At 36.4% G+C, this 18,603-nt stretch overlaps 1 protein-coding gene across 1 annotated transcript in view; it reads left to right on the plus strand.

The window, feature by feature from the left end:
* HCN1 (hyperpolarization activated cyclic nucleotide gated potassium channel 1) overlaps window positions 1-18,603 on the plus strand; it is a 405,582-nt gene that overhangs the window by 332,661 nt on the left and 54,318 nt on the right. The window lies entirely within an intron of this gene.

The raw sequence follows: 18,603 nt of genomic DNA on the forward strand, positions 1-18,603 counted from the left end.
AGAAGGCTTCTCTCTGCCCATGGGAATGTTCTGGTCACTCCTAGACCAAAAGAATACTGGCACGATTGTGCATATTTCTCACACTGCTTTTCTTTCCCTTCTTTCTTTTACTACCAACCTTCTTACACTATGAATGCGTTCTGTGTAATCATTACATTGTGTGGTTTGATTGCCACTTCTTTACCATAGTTGTTTCCTTGAAAACTATCCATGATCTCTTACTCATCACAAAGCCTTTGTCTTTGAGTCCTTGGTGGTCCTTTTAAACTGTTAACAAAACACACATCCTGAATCTCTTTTTTGGGCTTCCTTAGCACTGAACCATTACTAAGCCTTTGGCTTTTCATTTTGCATTTCTGAATTTGTTCTTTAGTTTTTTTATTTTTTATATCTTTTTGCACCTTAATTCTATAAATTTTGAGCTCCAAGTTCTCACCAATAACACTGTTTTCTTAAAATCTACATGGTTTTCCCTTGACTCCATATATATAGTAAACTAAGTAATACAGTCATTATCTTCCATTACTAAACCTTTTTTTTTTTTTTTTACTAAACCATTTTTCTTTTGAAGTCTCTCAGTAAATGTTTTAGTCATTCTCTCAAATTATTTGGAATGTAAAATTGTAGTCTATTTTTTTTTATCTTTTTCTGCTCTGCCTGTCCAGTCAATTGCCAAATGCTGACAGTTCAGTGTGACAGCCCACCCCACACCTGCACCCTGTTTCCTTCCCCACGGCCATTGTCCTGACCCTAGTCTTCTCACACGGACAGTTAGAGCTGTCTCCTCCGTTTGCCTTCCAGCCTCTGGACCATTTTCTCTAACTACCATTTAAAACATCGATGTCAGATTAATTTTTTTTTTCTTTTCATATGTACGAGCTACTCATTTTTCTGCTGAGAAACTTTCACTCTTTACATATAAAATTATATCAAATTTAGCCTCCCTAGGCTCATATTCCAGCCCTTCTGTGCTCCAATCTCAGCTAAATTTCCAGCTTTATTCTCCCTGCTGCTCTACGTGTTCCAAAGTAGTCTAACGCCAAACTGTGCAACTTGCTGTTTTGCAGAAATCAATTATAATTTCTCACCTTGCATCATATGTTTTTCAGAAATGTCTGTCATCTGTTAGCAAAATCTAGTTCAAATATTTCTTTATTTACAACTTCTTTTTTTCCCAGCCTAGATTTCATCACTCTTTTCTCTGACCCCTAATGCACTGAGTCCACAACACGTGTGTGCTCTTTGTCCATTCCTGTCTCTTCTATCATTAGTGTTTCTTATTTGTTTTCTCCATTTTCGCTTGAAAGTTCCTTAAAAGCAAAGACTTCTTTATAGTTTAAATTTTTCTTGAAATTCTTAGTACATGTAGCATATATTAAATGCTCAGTAAATATTTTCATTGCAACTAAAATCCTCACCATTTATATCCATTCCTAAGCTTCTGCAGTCCCTAAAGGTTATTCATTTTTTTTGTTCTGTTCTGTTTTGTTTTGTTTTGAGCCTTGAATTATCAGTTAAGAGCTTGCCAATAATGGAGCTCAAAATTTGCTGTTGATTAGCTTCTTTTCTTTATAAATACCTCAAATAAGAATATCATTTTTTTTCTTTTTTGCTTTAGGAAACACAATTCAAACTTCATTTATTGTTGTATTTTTAAAAATAAAATAATGGGTTTAAGAAAAAAACTGTCAATATGTTTTGCTTTATCTCTTTGTTGGATTACAGAATTTGTTTTGAATTTAAATCCCCTAGGGCCCCCGGGTGGCTCAGTTCACTTAGCATAGGGCTCTCAACTTTGGCTCAGGTCATGATCTCAGGATTATGAGATGGAGCCCTGCGTTGGCTCTGTGCTGAGTGTGGAGCCTGCTTAAGATTCTCTCTCTACTCGTGCCTCCCCTACTTTCTCCCTTCCTAAAAAAATCAATAAATAAAATAATAATAATAATAATAAATAATAATAATAAATAAATCCAAATCCCCTTCACCAAAAGGCAGAAGCTCAGGACACTGGAACCAAGCTGGGTTCTCAAGGACCCAGAGGGATTCAAAGACAGGACAGGAGAGGCCATAGCAGGGAGACGAATATAATCCAAGAGATAGTATCAGATATTAAGACTAAATCAAAAGACAGGAAGACACTATAAAACTAAGGATATATTTCAAAGAAACAGGAAAGGGGCACCTTGGTGGTTCAGTCGGTTAAGTGTCTTCCTTCAGCTCAAATCAGGATCCCAGGGTCCTGGGATCAAGCCCCATGTCAGGCTCCCTCATCAGGGAGCCTGTTTTTCCCTTTTCCTCTGCCACTTTCCCCTCCTTGTGCTCTCTCTCTCTCTCTTTCTCTCTGTCAAATACATAAATAAAATATTTTTTTTAAAAGAAAGAAACAGAGAAATGTTAGGATTCCAACATAAAATGTCACTGAAGAAATACAGAAAGCCAGAAGAAAAATGAGTGTAAAAGGCCTAAAGTTGCTTGCTTAAGTGAGAAGCATTCCTCTGTGCTCAAAATGTACAGTGTAGTATAAAATTGGGATTACAAGAACTCCTTCTTAATCATGTGTATTTTATTAACTACCCTTTCTCTTGCCACACAATACCTTAACTCTGATCTTCAATGGAAAAAAAAAGCACTTTTCATTTTTACCCCATCCACAGCCATATGAGACCATATGTCCAATATCCTTAACTCCTGCAACTGTTCAGTCACTAAAGTATAACCAGTGGTTTACCTCATATTTTCAGAAAACATAGTTCAGGGTTTCGGCATCTTTTAATTCAACATCTGAAGTGCACTCACAACTGTTCTCCCTGCCTTTGACCTCAGTTAACTCAAATGCATACCGTCACACGGCCACCATATTGCTTGATAGAAAACATGAGTTTGACAGTTCTCTCTTCCTAGAACCTGATCATGATCTCCCATCCCCTAGAGGAAAAAGCCCAATCTCCTTGACATGGCCTATGAGATGCTCGATGCCCTGCCTTCATATTTACTTTTTTCCGTTAATACCTCATCAACAAGAAATTGTTCATAGCTTTCTGGGAAAAGAAATGTGCTGCTAATTGCCTCATTGCTTTTCCTCATGCTCTTCTACCTTCACTTTTTCCAACTCAGCTTACATTCCACTTCCTGTCAGGCATTCTTACTCCACATGAACTTCCTCATTAATTTCCCCTGAGCACTCTGTCTCGCACATTGTACTTATCACTTATCAGTTTATTGTTTGTCTCTTTTAAGACTATGAGCTTCTTGGGGTGCCTGGGTGGCTCAGCAGGTTAAAGCCTCTGCCTTTGGCTTAGGTCATGATCTCAGGGTCTTGGGATTGAGCCCTGCATCAGGCTCCCTGCTTGGCAGGGAATCGCTTCCCTCCTCTCTCTGCCTGCCTCTCGCGTGATCTTTGTCTCTCAAATAGATAAATAAAATCTTAAAAAAAAAAAAAAAAAAAAAGAAAAAACTGTGAGCTTCTTGAGGCTGGAGACGATGGCTTAATCTTTATATCTTTCTTGGCAGTTATGGTAGGAACTCAGTAAGTATTTACTGGGTGAATAGCCTTTAACAGAACTATGGCTGAAAAACAGATAAGATTTGTCTGACTACTTAATAAAATTAGAGATCTTAATAGAATTAGAGATCTGAGCATGATTAAATGCTCAGACACTTAACACCTTAAAAGGTGAAAACGATGTTTTCCATTTATTCTCTGCTTTTCAGTTTTTGCTCATCTAGCATCAGAACCCTGCAAAAGCATACATTTTATATTATACCGAGTTAAGACTTTATTAGAATGGAAATAAGATGAGTAGGATAAGAAAGTAAGAAGACACATAGCAGTGAGAGAACAAGAGTTGTTAAATAAAACTTGAAGAAGTGTCCTGGTAGTGGGTAGTAAGGAGGGCACGTATTGCATGGAGCACTGGGTGGGGTGCATAAACAATGAATCTTTGAACACTAAAAAAATAATTAAATTTAATTAAAAAGAATTAAATTAAATAAATAAGACTTGAACCTTAAAAAGCCAGACATGTCTTCTGAAGAAAAGTTCAGTAAGAACAGTGAGCAATATATCTTCCTCCCTATTAAATTGGAGTATTATGAAAAAAAAAATAATAATAAATTGGAGTATTATGAACTTACTGTATTAGTCACAGTGGTAGATCACAGGAAATCTTTTTAACTTAGAAGTTAAGGCATCAACTTGGCCAAGGCATATTTTGCTCACTCCTGTGCTCCTCGTGTCTAGAAAGTGCCTGGTACATAGAAGACATTGAGTGATTGATATAAATGTCAAATGAGAGAAAGTAGAATACTCAGAAGAGGAAAGCTGGATTATTTGATATGTATTTTGGGACAGAAGATAAAAATACAAGATTTGCATAGTATACACATACGCATGCCATATATAATTGCTAATCATATATTCAAAGTTGAGTCAACCACCATTTTATATTGCGACAAAACTTTTAACTTAAAATACTTCATTGTGCAGAAGGCTTATTTTTGTGAAAATATGTAGCCTAATTTGAGATGCTAATATATACTAAAGAGGAATGATTTCTGCTAACACAAGTCTGGGCACTCAGGAATGTATAGAAATGAAAGGTAAGTCAAACCTTCAGCCTCTCAAAAACATATGCAAAAGATCTATTGCTTAAAAATATAAAATGCAATGTTAAGGAATGTGAAAATCATTCTATATTCATGATCAATTAAGCCCTATAATATTTTATCCATTTTTATATCCCAGCTTTTTTTTTCAGTGTGTCTGAATGCTTTTAAGTATGAAGACTCCCAAAGATGTAAAGTAGCAGTATTTCACTTGCATGACCTTTGAAAGCTCTTACAGAAATCTCATACCACACATATGCAAATTAGTTGTATTAGTGGATGCTACAGAAACACTGCTTCACTGAGTGCACTCTTCCATTTCCATTTCTGTGGCATAAATTAGGTGATTTATCTTTTCATAAGTTGGAGACAAATTGCTGAAATGCCTTTAAAAAATATCTGGTTCATTCTACTGTTCCTCTTTCAATAAAAGTGGTACCTCCTCAAAGAGGTCTTCCTGAGAAGTTTATCTAAATTAGTTCTCTTGAAGTCCTTCTCCATCACATAAGCCTTTTAGTTGTGTACATACCCCTGTGTTGTCTGGGATCCAAAAAGGCAAGAACTTTATCCTTCTTGATTTCCACCATATCTTCAGTCTTCAGTTCATAAATAACTACTTACTGGATAAAGAAATGCAAAGAAAGTTTGGATGTCACACCTTGAAAATAATCTCAAGGAATCATTGATTGTTAGAGCTCAAAGAGAGCATTTTATCAACAAAACTGTAGTGTTCATGTGGATATAAAGTGATGCCCAGAACTATGAAGTGCTCTGGCCAGAGAATATTCTTAGTATCACTTTTGATCATACTATGGAAAATGTGGATTCTCATGTATAACAAAAGGATGCTGGATTCCTCTGTGATTGTGATTTTTATGTATATACCATAAGCCAGAAGGTCCTATTTTGCTTGTGGTTGGTTTTTATTTTCTTTTAAACTTTAGATATTTGCAGTAGTGATTTATTACAGTCAGGATAAAAGAAGAGAATATTTCTTTTTTTTTCTTTTTTTAGATTTTATTTATTTGCTTGAGAGACAGAGAAAGATAGTGAGAGAGAGCATGAGCAGGGTAGACAGGGAGAAGCAGGCTCCCCACGAGTAGACACCCTTACATGGGACTTAATCCCAGGACCCTAAGATCATGATCTGAGCCCAAGCAGATGCTTAACTGACTGAGCCACCCAGGTGCCCCAGAGAAGGAGATATTTCAATAGAGTATCATTATAGAAGGTAAATAGATATTCCATCCAATTCCTAGAACCCAGGAAGATCAATGGAATAGACAAAAAATGCCTTTTTTTTTTTTTTTTTCTATTCTATACCAAGTCTTACCGGAGTGTTGTCGGTGGCTCATGGAACAAACATTGTTGGTCTCCCTGTCCAAACTGAAGTAGGAGCCACCTCAGGTTGGAGAAGATTCAGAGTGGCAGATGAAGTTGTGCATCCATCCCCAGGTTAGGCCATAATGACTTGAACATTGGCTCCGTGAGAACTGTCAGCATTCTCAGAAGTGATCTTTTCACTGTGAACTAAAATACTTGGACCAGAACAACCATAATATTCTGAGAAAAGTCTTTATGATGATACTCAGAAGCTTGGCATTGTGAATTAAAGCTATTATTTTATGATCTATATATTCATTATCTATAATCTTTAATCTCTAGTTCCTCTATGGCTATATATAGTCAAAATTAGGCATCTGCAAAGCCCAAATTAATCTCTGGAAACCGCCCCGCACTCCAGTTGTTCTTTGACCTGGCTCTGGTTACAGAAAGCTTTTCTTTCTTCTGCTTCCATTCACCTATAATAAGCTCCTCTTCTCCCCTAGCTGCTCAAGAAGACCCAGTTTAATTGTTTTAAACTATCCAGTTTAAATCCCTTTTATAATACTCTCAGTGCCATTAATAGTCACGTGTATCTTTCAGTTGTACAACAAACAATGAATGAGAAGCTACTATGGAGGGGCTATGCTGGATCAAGGTTAAGTGCATGGCCCTGGTTCCACCAACCCCATTTAAATCCAGCTCCACAACCTACTGTATGTATGACTTTGGGCTTTTTAGTAACTTGCATATATTTCACTTTCCTCATTTTTGAATGTGGATGATGGTGATAATAACTACCTCATAGAGATGTTATAAAGATTAAATGAACAAAAAGTATAAAAAAATTAGAAATGCATCAGGCACACAGTAAGTGCACGGTAAAATTTAATTTTTGGTATTACTCTGATTCAATGAAGAGTAAGATACAGTCCCAGCTCTCACGGCTCTTGTGGCTTAGGGACAAAAATTTCAATAGCCAATTATAACTGTGCGTAAGGGCCATGAGGGGGTCATTCAGAGGGTGTTAGCCAAACACAGGAGAGACAATAAGCCCAGCCTTATCGTATGTCTCATTTCTTCTGGAATGTAGTCAAACAATCTGCTGATAAGTTCTTCCTTCATTTTAACAGCCAGCTTTCTGGAGACAATGTCTTAGCATTAAAATTTGGCATTAAAATGTTAGGATCATAGGACTGATTAGCAAAAGCAGGCAGTGTATTTAAAACTAAAAAATTAATTAGAAGAATTCTGTGATCTCTACCCCTTTGCTTATGAGAGCCTGTTGGAATGTGTACAAAGTAAAAAGTAAAAAGGTCTATTTTTAACATGATCAGATTTATACTTACTCGATTAGAGCAAAATGGCAAACTTAACTGTGGAGAAAGAGGTTAATGCCCTTCGAGCCTGTCTCCAAAGTTCAGAACTGATCTATTTTTAAACAATGGAGTGTGAAGAGCCATGGGCTGAAAATAGGTACAGATCATGTGTCCCAGTAGAATATATGATGTCAGTATATTTCATTTTCACAGAACATGAATCAGGCTGAGAGTATAATACTGTCCTTCTGACCTTTAATTTGTTGAATAGACTATTAGGGAAGAAAGCATAATCTGAATGCGTGTTTACTTGTGCAATTCTGAATCGTTGAAGTACACACTTGTTGCGTTTTAAAATACCCTGTAAAATGTGTTTCGGTAAGATTAACTAAAACAGGCTAGAATCATAATTGAAAATCTTATAAATTATCAGATATTCATGTAACAGACACAGGAATAAAAGGCTAGAAAAACTTTAAGTGGCCTGGTTATGGTCACATTGCCAAACAAAGAAATGGACTCTTTATCCTTCTTTTGGTGTATTTTCCCTTGCATCCCTAGTTTCTAGAAAACAAATGGACAAAAAACATTTATCGATTTCTTAATGTGTGCAAAACATTGATCCAGGCGTGATGGGAAGGTAAATTGTAAAATATGATTTCAGTCTCAAAGTGCCTACCATATGCTTGTAAGACACAAGATATAAATACATGGAAAAAAATAAACGATGAGAAAAAGTTAAAGTACATTACTAAAAATACCAGAAATGTAAAAAGTTCACATATAGTTAATTACCAGAGCAAAGCTGACACTCCATACTGAAATTCTAAATGGATTGAAGACATACATGTGCAACTTGAAACCATAAAACTCTCAGTAGAAAACACAGGGAAAAGCTTCTTGATGTTGATGTTGGCAGTGATTTTTTTTTGGATGTGACACCTAAAGCACAAGTGACAAAAGCAAACATAAATAAGTGGGACTACATGAAACCAAAAAGCTTCTGCACAGCCAGAGGCACAATTAGCAAAATGAAAGACAACCTATGGCATGGGAGGAAGTGTTTGCTGACCCCACCTGTGATAAGAGGTTAATATCCAATATATACAAGGGACTCAACTCAAGAGCAGGAAAATAATAGTTCAATTTAGAAGTACGCAAAGGATGAGAATAGACATTTTTTTTCCCCCAAAGTAGATACTCAAATGCCCAGCAGGTAGGTAGAAGGGTACACAACATCATTAATCATCAGGGAAATGTACATTAAAGCTACATTGAGATATCACTTCACATTTGTTAGAATGGGTATTATTAAAAGACAGACTATAACAAGTGCTGGTGAGGATGTGGAAGGGATGTCAGGGAAGGGGAGTGGGGAAGATAACATGCATTATTACAGTGAGAGAAAGCCAGACCACTGGGCCTTTTCCTTGATTTTTCCTAACGTCGTTCATTACTTCCCTCTTTCCTCCCCTACAAGGTTTCTCTAGGGGCATTGTTTACTTCTAGGACTTTAAAAATTAGTCCTGTGCAATACTATATAATTCCAATTATATGAGGTCCCTGGAATAGACAAATTCATAGCAGCAGAAAGTAAGAGGCGTCACCACCTGCCACGGTAGGGGGAAGGGGGGATTATTGTTTAATAGTTTCCAGAGTTCTTGCTGCCAATGATGGAAGGTCACAAAGCATTGTGAACATATTTGCAAACTGCACAATGTTTGATATTATAAAATTGTTATATATATTTTATGAAAATTAAAAAAAATAATAATCTTATAAAATAGCACCCAGTCCTGTATCTCTAGATCTTTAGAGCCATTTCCGCCTGACACCTGCTCTTGTCACCTGACGGCCCAAGATGCTTCCAACTCAATACAAAAATAAAGCAAATTCCTTTCTCCATATAGGTGAATATCTTTGGGGATTTATTTCTCCCCAGATCAAAGAGCTCAGAAGTTGTTAAAGTATGTGGGTTGTGTTCCCTGTCACTTCCGAGTGACCCTAACTGGATTAGTTTGCCGCTGCTCCACTCCCTCAGTTTCGGAGCTGGGGCTCCTCTGGTCCTTGGCAGATATTCAGAAGAGAGCAGCTTCCTCCTTCCTGCCACATTTTACCAGCCTAACTTGCTCTGTAAGTTTGCTAGGGTTGCCGTAAGAAAATACAACAGATTGCATTGCTTAAATGACAGAATTGTGTTTTTTCATTCTTCTGGAGGCTGCAAGTTCAAAATCAAGGGGCCGGTAGAGTTGGAGCCTTCTGACACCTCTCTTCTTGGCGTACAGTTGTCCGCCCTCTCCCTCTGTCCTCCGGTGGTCTTTTCTCTGTGCTAACATATGCCAGGTGTCTGTTTCCTCTCCTTATAAGGACACCTTCCAAAGAGGATCACTGGGAATTAGGGCTTCAACATATGCATCTGGGGATGATACAATTCAGCCTATAACGCTTGCCAACACAGCGCTGTGCTCCATGCAAATCTAGCTAGCATGACATGTAAATGAATGTTTAATGAATCTTAGAATGCATGCCTGCCTCATGTCCTTTGCACATGTACATATGCTATTATACACAGATTATTTCTGTGACTGACCACTAATGATGAAAATGAATTTATGAGAATTGTATTTTAAATTCTCAAATATAGGTTCTTATCCAATTCTCCAATACCAAACCCCTTCTTTTGGGATTGTCTTCTAACTCACACTACTAACTGTTGTTTCCATTTTAATAATATATTTTTTTTAGTTCTGCCTATTTCTGGATACCAGTCTGCTTTGTTTGCTGTGTTTGACAGTTCAGATCAGTCTATGTTTACCACGTCAGATAGGCTTAACGCTTACTCTGCAAATTATTCTTACAACTTGCTTACTGCTTGTAAGCCCCCAGAGCTGCATCCTGATGGAGTTTATACAACTCCTGGTAGGGTGTCAGCCTGGGATCCTACACAGCAGGACCAAGATACAGAGTCTCCAATACACACGCATCTTTTCAATACACAATTCCTTAATATAGGTTTGCTTGGTCTGTTTCTACCTCTTTTTCCTTGCTTCATAATCAAATTTAAGTGAATGTTAGGAGAATTTTCTGTCACTGTCATTATTCTGCCTGGTACCTAGTAGAGCAGTATGTCCCTGTGTTCTAGGAAAACAGATCAAAGGCACAATGCTTAGACTATCTTAACTTCAAACTTCATTTGCATTTGTATTGTAAGGCTTAAATGAGATTTACTATCTCAAAACCAAATTAGATGCCTTTGAGAACTGTAGCAACAGAAAACATTAAAATGTTTGAATCTGTCCATCTCAAAATTCGTCTTGTTCTGATCAATCCTTTACAAGCAGGCAGATTTCACTGAAGCCACTTCAGCATAATTGGCCATTTGTATATGCAGAGATTTTAGACTAATTGCCTTTAACATAATTTGAAGAGACTATTGATCTAGCAACTAATGATATAGCTGGGTTTCAAAATAAGTAATGGTGAAAAATGTCAGTAGGAAAGAGACTATTGCAGACTATTTCTCTGTATCTCTACTGCTCTTTTCTTATTATAGCTATGACTAACACAAGATGGAATATCGTGTGGCCATTAAAAAGAATAGCAACTAGGACCATGTCTCAAAATAGGAAATATTTTATATTATAAAGATAGGGAAAAAAGGAACAAATATTGAATGTATATTGTGATTACAAATATATTAAGGTGAATAAAAGTTTGTCTTAAGGAATATATACACATATTAAAACATTTATTAAGGTGATAAAAATACAGAGATTTGGGCGCCTGGGTGGCTCAGTGGGTTAAGCTGCTGCCTTCGGCTCAGGTCATGATCTCAGAGTCCTGGGATCGAGTCCCACATTGGGCTCTCTGCTCAGCAGGGAGCCTGCTTCCCTCTCTCTCCCTCTGCCTGCCTCTCTGTCTACTTGTGATCTCTCTCTGTCAAATAAATAAATAAAATCTTAAAAAAAAAAGAAATATAAATTCTTAAAAAAATACAGAGTTTTTTTCTCATATATTTTAAGAGATGTGTGTATAGGCATTTTTTTCAAAGATTTTTTTTGATGCATCTTTTAGCTAATACACAAATACTTGATTACTTCTTTAGTGAAATGGAAAACTACAATAGACTAAAATTGAGGCATTCCATATTAATTCAGCAATCCTCCTTTTTCTACTTCTAAACACTTTTAATTCTCCCCAAACAAATGTTAAGGGTAAATGTTCCTTAGCTTTGTAGTCTATTACATAGTTTTTGATATTGAGATTATTTAGGAGTTGCAGTGAAAGCTTTCTTTAAAAAATAAGACAGCTGATCTCGACTAGACAAATAGATTACCTTAAATTTTCCCAATTAAGATATAGAAGTCAAGGGAAATGCTTTCAGTTTAAGAAATTGAAGCAGTACCTAACTTGTTACCCGATGTTTGGACAAACGTTTAGAACATTTTTAAGCATGAAGATATGCCAGAATGGACCGATTTTCTCACACATGCAGTCCACCATCTTGCAATTTAGAAGGCAAATGCCCAGATCAGTAGAAGCCAGTTGGGAATGCTGAGGAAAATTGTTTTTAAATTGCTTCATGTGTTTCCTTTCTTAAAAAAAAATGATGGAATGTGTATGTACAATTCACCTTCCGAATTTATTATATCAATAGAACACCTTTATTATAAGAATTCTGTATTTTATTCCTTGGCTTTAGCCACAAGTGAATTTCACTGACTCTCCCCTAAGAATATCTTATCATTTTCTTCTTCAGAAGCTCTGCACTCACCTTATCTTTTGTTTTGAATCAACAATCCCCACTTTTTTTTTTAACGTGACTCAGTATCCTTTTCCCAAATTACCTTGAAGCATTTGTTTCTTTGAAAATATAGGATATATGGTCTATACAATTCATTTGATATTAATATTATTTTATAGTACAGCTATAAATTACAGTGGTTAAAACAGATAACACTGAGTAAACTTTATTAATGTTTTACTTGTGTTAATTTAATTATCCTAATCTATGATAGAGTTGCTATGTTGTCTCCATTTTACAGATGGGAAGATTAAGATTTGAAGAATCTGAGTCACTTTCTGTGGGCACAGAGCCATTTAGTTTTGGAATCAGGGATTGAATGTGTGTGTGCGCACACACACAGGGAGAGAGAGAGAGACTAACCCATATACATATTTTTTTACTACTTATATTATACTGAATATATACATGTATATCTTTTCCCTTAACTAGGTGTAAACTTTCAGATACATCTTTATTTTAGGAACCATGGTTTCCAAACCTGATTGCTTATAACTTTGAGTGTGTTATTGAAAGTAGAGATTTTCTGAAAAACAGTCTGAGGGGTTTGAAGTGGTGGGGGGGATGGGAGGTTGGGGTACCAGGTGGTGGGTATTATAGAGGGCACGGCTTGCATGGAGCACTGGGTGTGGTGAAAAAATAATGAATAATGTTTTTCTGAAAATAAATAAATTGGAAAAAAAATTAAAAAAAAAAAGAAAGTAGAGATTTTTTTTTTTAAAGATTTTATTTATTTATTTGACAGAGAGAAATCACAAGTAGGCATAGAGGCAAGCAGATAGAGAGAGAGGAGGAAGCAGGCTCCCTGCTGAGTAGAGAGCCCGATGCGGGACTCGATCCCAGGACCCTGAGATCATGACCTGAGCCGAAGGCAGCGGCTTAACCCACTGAGCCACCCAGGCGCCCCAAAAGTAGAGATTTTGAGTCATATCCGCTGGAGATGTAGCTCTAGATTCTTTTCAGCTTCTCCAGATTCTCTCCTCAGAATTCAAGCCTGGTGAACTGTATTTTAGTAAAGTGCCATAAATGTGTCCACAAGATTATCCTCTTCCTCTGAAAAGTGACAAAGAGGAGAATGTCATCTTTGGCAGGTCATTGAATCCTTTTTTTTCTTTAATCTACATGAGAGCCACGATGAGGGCAAAGACCCATGGAACAATCCTGAATAGTTTGTTTTATTTTTCAAGAAATAAAGGCATTCAGATTCAGATTTTTAAAAATAATTGTTGTGGGTAAAATAAAAATAGCCAAGTTCATTGCCATCCGTTTGCTGCCCCACAATCAACAAAGACTCATGTCAGACTCTCAAAATATGTAAATTTCAAAAAAACAAATTTATGGGTAATACAGAAATCTTTCAGGTATGTGGTAATACCAGATATGCACAAAAAGTAAGATAGCTTCTTAGAATCCATCAAACCCCTAAGTTGGAGAGCTGGGTCGCCCAGCAAACCATGGTTATTCCTCTTGCAAGTGTGTGGTCTTTAGCAGATTATTCAGTCTCTTCTGTAAAATGGAGTAGTAATAATACTTAAGTAATAATACTTTGCAAGGATAAAATAAATTAATGCTTGTAAAAGATTTAAAGTCATACCTGGATACTGGAAAGCATACAAAAAAATAGTCTCTTATTTTTATTATGTTCATTCTTAAGATTATCCTTACCTTTAAAAAAAAAAAAAGATAAAACCCTAACACATCCACTTACTCCAGTTCTCACCAGTCCCAGTTTCTGAACTGGGGGAAATAGGGCAACATCAGCAGCACTCTTTTATAGGATCTCCTAGGGGATAAAGTGTCAGTTGACGTAGATTTGACTATATTTGTTTATTCGTGTTTGATGTTAATATAGAAGTCGTATGTCTGGATGACATTGGAATGTCTAATATAAGTTCTTAGAAGGAAGGTCTTGTGTGTTCTGCAAAGTCTAAAAATATAGGGTGTGTTGGGTGTAGGAATTTAGCAATGTAACAGCAGCTCTGTTTTGTTAAGATACTCTATGATTCATTATTGTAATCATGGTAATTATATTTATAGCCACCATGCCTAAAACATTTTAGAACTATACTGTGTAGAATAAAATAAAGTAGAATGGAAGAGAACTAAATGTTTTACAAAATGGAACTTTCCCCAATGATACTTAAGTTATTGGTAAAGAAATATAGTGTTTCAAGGAGACTTAAAATATTACTACTCTTTTTAATAATGACCCAAAAAAAAATTGCTTAACTTTATCAGGGTCTCAGACTTTGCATAATACCTAAGTACTGGTTTATGGTTAAAATAAATCCTTTGTGGGGCACCTGGGTGGCTCAGTTGGTTAGGTGTCTGCCTTTGGCTCAGATCATGAATTCAGGGTCCCAGGATAGAGCCTCATTAGGCTCCATGCTCAGGACAGAGTCTGCTTCTCCCTCTGCCCTTCCATCCCCTTGTGTGTTCTCTCTCCCTTCCAAATAAATAATCATTTAAAAAATTAATTAAAAATCCTTTGTAAATCACTCTCTCTCTCTCTCTCTCTCTGTTTATACATATATGTACAAAATCCAATTTCCTGATTGTCATAAAGTTAAACCAAAAAAATAATAAAAAATTAACGCTGAGAGTAAAAAGGCAAGTCACAGATGAGGAGAAAATACTTACAAAGTATATCCCAACCAAGAACTCATGTCAAGACTATAAGAAGAACTCCAACAACAGGAAAAAAAAAAAAAAGAAATGAGGAAAACTTGACTGGGCAGTTCACCAAACAGGATATTTATCTGATCAGTAAGCCTATTAAAAACGTGCATAACAACATTAATCATTGGGGAAATGTAAGATAAAACTGCAATGGGAAAAAATTTAAAAACAATAAGATATCTCTGCATACCTACTAATGGCTAAAATCAAAGAATGTGAGAAAAATAATGCAATCATTTTAGAAAACTTTTGCTAGTATCCACTAGAATTAAATATAAGCTTACCTTATCACCCAGTAATTCCAATATAAGGTAAATAAATATTCAAGAGAAATCGGTGCAGGTATAGCCATTGTGGAAAACAGTACAGAGGTTTCTCAAAAAGTTAAAAATAGAACTGCCTTACAATTCAGCAGTTGCATTTCTGGATGTTTACCCAAAGACTACAAAAACACTAATTCAAAGGGATACATGCACCCCAGTGTTTATTGCAGCAGAGTCTACAGTAGTCAAACCATGGAAACATCCCAGGTGTCCGCTGACAATGGATGAATGGATAGAGAGGTTGTGGTTATACATTTGAAAATTCACTTTAGATTTGTGCACTTTACTCTGTCTGAATGATACTTTAAAAAATATTCTCTAGTCTGGGACCAAACAATGAACATAAATAATTCTATCATACTTGAGCAAAACAAGACAAAGGAGCGCTGGAAAGGAAAGACTTTCATATTTGAAATAAACTGACATATCAAAGTAAGATCAAATGCAGTGTTCTTCATCGTTGTTTACTGTATTATGCTTTTATTTAGTAGAGAAAAGTTTGGAATTTGAACAGATTTGTCTATTTCCCCGTGCTTTTTTAATTAACTCCGTTGTTTAATTATATTGTATAAATATGGTCTCATGATTATTTATTTTATACTTTGGGATTAATCTAACTCTACATTCTTTACTGTTACACCAATCGTTAAAGCTTTAGCTATTGGTAGCTCTTTCCTTTGGCCCCTTTTGAAATACACTCATCCTTGTGGAATTTTTTTTTTTTTTTGGATGATTGTATTTCTTTGTTTGTTTTTTACCACATCTATACTTTCTGTTACTACAAGACGCTCCAGGAAGAAAAAGATAACAATTTTTTAAGTATTTGCAGTAAGCTTGCTAATATGGAGTACCTTATTGAGGTCAGGGCCCTGTCTGATTCCCTTAAGAATGGAGCATTCCTTAGTTTAGTGCATATGGTCAATACTTCTAACTCAAGCTAGACGTATTGCTAAAAGAGCTTATTATAAAAACTGCCATAAAGAACATAGATGGAAATTAGAGATATTAATAACTTAACTGTGTGTCTCAGTTAAGTCAGTGTGCTATAAGGGACTGTGATTGATGGAGGAGGAGCTTTAAAAGTCTTGTTTTACATATGGAGAGATATTAATAACTTAATTAAATATGTTCTCTAAGAAAATGTGCTATAAAGAAATGTGATTGATGGGGAAGAGCTTTTAAAAGTTTTGCTTCATTTCTAGACTTACATGATGTTTCTATTAAACTAGATACCCTCGAAGCAAGCCAATTTTGTAGGAGGAGAGAGGGCTTTTAAATGCAAATAACTTTCTAATTACATTTTTTCTTATCAAATGCTTGTTAGAATTTATAGTTTCAATCTGATAGTCGTCACATTGGGGATAAAAGTTCCACAGAGAGGGAGAAAATTAATGGATTCCTTTAAGCCATAACAATAATATGAAATTATCCCCACGGTGTTACAATCAAGGCAGTTACAATAGGTGTACCTGAACAGGCAATGTGTCATAGAAAAAGTTATTCATATAAATAAAGTACAGCTAAATTGTTTATAAAATATACTTCCAATTATTTTCTAAAATAAAGAGTAAGAGAACAATGAAAAGTTGTGTAGTTGAAATCCAAGAACACAGATAAAAGAATTCTCTGTTTTATTATTTTTGTTTGAAATTTCTTATTTTCTCTGCAACTTGACTTATGTTCACTTTCCTCCACAGTATTCTTCTTTGCCATTTTGCATGTGAAATCATTAATTCAGACAGTCAATCTGGTCCTTTTAATGACCTCTCTGTCTTCTTTCAACCACCTTGAGTGGTTCACCTTTTATCTTCTTGAAGTTTTTGTACAGAAAGATTTTGAATAATAAAAAACACATTTTTATACACCAGAGACTTATTTCTCAAGCTGTTTGCTTGAGAGAGCTTTCTAGGAGTTTTAAGTACATATCTCCCAATGGGAACAAAACTAGTCTTTGGGAGCACTTTTTTCCACTGCTCAAACTCCATCTTCCTCCCTTTCTTCTTCCCTTCCTGCCCTCCCTCCACCTCCTCTGCCTGCCTGCATATCTACTCAGCTCGTACCAGCTGCTGTATCTTACTGTAGTCCCATCCCCACCAAGCCTCGCCAGCACCAGTCAAAATTAACTACAAGTTGACCTCGGTACAGCCTCCCATGGAGTCAACTGAACATTATTGGGGCTTGGATGATGTTACATGAGGTACCACATGTAATATCTTTCTCTTGTTTTTGTTGTTATGTTCACTTATTGCTTATTATGGCTGACTGTTGAATATTTTACCGTCCTCCATGAAACCCCACCATTGGAGACTCTTCTTAGCCCTACTGAACTGACAAAATACTATTAAAGTTGAAATACCTTCTTCTCCATGGCGGACCCCAAATTTTGTGCCCCGGTATTAGCTACAAGTTTCTTACCAATTCCAAAATAAGGTCAGGTCATTTCATGAACCAAAACTGAAGAAACTCTTTTTAATCTATTTTATCTATTAACTTTTTTATCTATTTATTATCTATTTATTGACTATTTTATCTATTAGCTTATATAACATACTTTTCCAAAGCAAGAATTCAGATCTCAGCTTTCGTTAATACTTCCAGTTTTGGTTTTTTTTTTTTTTTTGCCCTTTTCCCACCTTTTAGCAGGATTTCCTTCAGTATCTATGCCTCATAAAAGAGATCACAAATTCAGGGTTAACCGTTTTTCTTTAGGCCTCATTGGAGAACAAATATTTGAGAAATGGCATTGTGGTAGAATTTAGGTTCCTACTGGGGCGCCTGGGTGGCTCAGTGGGTTAAGCCGCTGCCTTCGGCTCAGGTCATGATCCCAGGGTCCTGGGATCGAGCCCCGTATCGGCTCTCTGCTCAGCAAGGAGCCTGATTCCCATTCTCTCTCTGTCTGCCTCTCTGCCTACTTGTGATCTCTGTCTGCAAATAAATAAATAAAAATCTTAAAAAAAAAAAAATTAGGTTCCCACTATTTATCTCTTTACCTATGTAACTTGCAAGATTAAAAATGGTTGGTTCTGGGTGCCTGGGTGGCTCAGTGGGTTAAGCCACTGCCTTCGGCTCAGGTCATGATCTCAGGGTGCTGGGATCGAGTCCCGCATCAGGCTCTCTGCTCAGCAGGGAGCCTGCTTTCCTCTCTCTCTCTGCCTGCCTTTCAGTCTCCTTGTGATCTCTCTCTGTAAAATAAATAAAATAAAATCTTAAAAAAAAAAAAAATAGTTGGTTCCAGTGTCACCTGGATGGTTCACTCGGTTAAGCGTCTGCGCGTTTGGCCCGGGTCATGATTTCAGGACCCTGAGATCAAGCCCATGTCAGGCTCCAGCCCCATGGCAATCTCCCTGCTCAGGCAAGAGTCTTCTTCTCCCTCTGCCCTTCCCCAGTGCCTGTGTGCTTATGTTTTCTCTTTCTCTCAAATAAATAAAATCTTAAAAAAAAAAAAATGGTTGTTCCCATATCTCTATTTTAGTCCAAAGAGATAACACTATGTCTAATCTTGACCACAGGTACAGAATGAAATCAAATGTTTAAGTCTAATTCAGAGTTG

This window comes from Neovison vison, chromosome 1, assembly GCF_020171115.1.
Source record: "Neovison vison isolate M4711 chromosome 1, ASM_NN_V1, whole genome shotgun sequence".
Lineage (NCBI taxonomy): Eukaryota > Metazoa > Chordata > Mammalia > Carnivora > Mustelidae > Neogale > Neogale vison.